Raw genomic sequence first — 2316 nt, 5'->3', positions numbered from 1 at the left:
ATCTATGTTGCTCTCCAAAGAAAATTATAGTGTATTGTACATCCTGTGTTTTGTCATGTAGTGTGTGTCTCGTAGTCAATATTGGTGTTCTGTATTATTATTTTCTATAAAAGTCCTTTAATATTGTGTAATAAAGGTAATTATAATCTGCAATAGATATGCTATTTACAAATACAGCCTTTTGTGAGCTGTGATTCTTGTTTAAGTGGGAAAATAGAAAAGGACATGTGCATTGCATGGATAAAAAAAAACTGGGCTGTCCAGACTTTTTTAGTGGTCACATGACGGCCGTGCGGAAGTTTTTGCAATTTTTCTGTCTGTTAGCCAAAGAGACGCCGGAACAACACATTTTCTAGCCTTAAAAATAAAAAACTACATCTTGAAAGTCGGTGTCTTTTATTTATTTTGAAACGTCTAACCGGAAATAGCTTACTTTTTTCCCTTTAGCTTAACAGTGGCTGTCGGTAAATTGCTGCCACTGTTTTTACCGTGAAAAAATGTTATCGGCAATTTGGCGTCGCAGTTGTGACCGGTCATTTCACCTCAATAACAAAACGCCTGTAGGCTATATTTCAGTGGAGTGTAAAAATTGCCAAGACTTGAAAAGGTAAGTAAATGACAATAACTTGAAACTCATTTTAAGAGAAACTTTCCCAAAACAGCGAATGAGAATATGCACATTATTTAACAGCATAAAACCCCACAAACAGTAAATGTGTTGTCTAGCTAACTCTAGGTTACTCGTGCACTGACCATGGCTTAACGGCTACGGTGACAATAACGTTAACTAACGCTAGCTAGCTAAGCTGAAGAAAGTTACTAACATTTTTGTTAAAAGACTGTCAACTGCCAAGTCCAGTTCTGCTTTTAGCAACTTACAAATAAGTCTCGAACTTCAATTGGTTAACATTGACTTAGCTCTGTTAGTTGTTTTTCTCAGCTGCTACAAGCTGTTCTATTGTTTCTATGGCCAAAGCGGAGAGGAAATGGGACTGCCTACGTCGGGGTTGATTGTTCCCAGTGGAATGCTTTGTTTTAAGATGGTTGCATGGAAGGGTTGACTATTAAATTGTGGTATTGACTAGGCTAATATGCTCGCCTGTTGAAATAAAGTTGATCATATGGCTTTATTTTTCCATCACATCATGATTTGTGAATCTGTTAACAGGTGGACTTGACAGGTGGTCATCCAGGCCTAGCATTTCTTTATTTAGAGCAAGGATTTTTAACACTTTCTAAAGTAGGACAATAGACTCTATAGGGTAGGACCATAGATCCCATCCCATACCACTACAGCTACGGTAGATTGCACAAACCCACTTAGCTGCTCAAGGTTGTTTTTAGACGCTTATGCGTGCTTTTTTGCGGTGTAGGGGAAGGCTCCTGTATGTGATAAGATGTGATCATAGTGAAACTGTTTGAATATGCTTTCAGGTAACTTATTAGGTTAGGATGGAAACTATGATAGCATTTCCTTTTCAGTGCTAATGTAATCTGTGGTAAGTAACGCAACAGTTTTTTTGCATGTTGTCTAAAAAGCCTTATATATTTATTATTATTAGGCTATATATATATAAATACAGCACATTTACATTTGTAGTACATTTTTCATGAATGACTGGCCTGCTCAATAGACCCTTAATGGTGAATACAACTATTTGTGGACCTCCTGAACCACAATAATGATTTCTGTTGCAGATACAGATGTTATTCTGGAAATGTCTAATTAAATGCATTTAAAGCATGGATCAAATTACCTGTGTAAAAAAAACAATTGCAAATTCATAACTTCAAAGGGCATCTCAAAAGATGACACACAGAATGTTTTTTTTGGGGAGACTGGAAATAGTAGTTATAAAAACAGCATCATGGCCCTACTGACTTTATTTTGTCCTGAAGTAAAAAAACTGATGATGATCAAGTCTGTGACTCTGTTTTTGGCAAGTGCACACTGAGAGCCACTTAATATAGTATTACAGGATGTTGTTTATCCGCTGTGCTTTTATGCTGCATCGCTTACAGAGAATGAGCTGAACAGCGGGCCGGGTTTAACGTTAGCCGTCCGCTGCCCTGGATTGTGGGGAAAACTTGTGTAAGTTTACAATTGGTAACATAGACGTAATGAGTGGCACATAACGTTGAGTAACATGGCATTTTATTTTGTTTGAGTTTTTACTTGTCCAGTGGGGCAAGTAAATCCAGCAAAAAATCCACTTGTCCGGGACAAGTGGACAAGCCTTAAAGCGCCCATGAAATGCTCCTTTTCAGGTTCATAATTGTATTTAGAGGTTGTACCAGAATAAGTTTACATGGTTT

The 2316-nt window shown here is 37.4% G+C and overlaps 1 protein-coding gene and 1 long non-coding RNA gene across 2 annotated transcripts in view; one reads left to right on the top strand and one right to left on the bottom strand.

The window, feature by feature from the left end:
* The first annotated feature begins 395 nt into the window (after window positions 1–395).
* Window positions 396–2316, top strand: part of arap1 (ArfGAP with RhoGAP domain, ankyrin repeat and PH domain 1) — a 66321-nt gene continuing 64400 nt past the window's right edge. The window contains 1 exon segment of the mRNA XM_032510040.1: window positions 396–607. The gene's annotated coding sequence lies outside the window, so the exon portion shown is untranslated.
* The window catches only part of LOC116684166 (uncharacterized), an 18643-nt gene continuing 17643 nt past the window's right edge, over window positions 1317–2316 (bottom strand). The window contains exon 3 of the long non-coding RNA XR_004330769.1: window positions 1317–1327. This is a non-coding gene — a long non-coding RNA (uncharacterized LOC116684166). The remainder of the gene's footprint in view (window positions 1328–2316) is intronic.

Source organism: Etheostoma spectabile, chromosome 3 (genome assembly GCF_008692095.1).
Source record: "Etheostoma spectabile isolate EspeVRDwgs_2016 chromosome 3, UIUC_Espe_1.0, whole genome shotgun sequence".
Taxonomy (NCBI): Eukaryota; Metazoa; Chordata; class Actinopteri; order Perciformes; family Percidae; genus Etheostoma; species Etheostoma spectabile.
The sequence above is the reverse complement of the archived record's forward strand: the minus strand, read 5'-3'. Positions and strand labels throughout refer to the sequence as shown.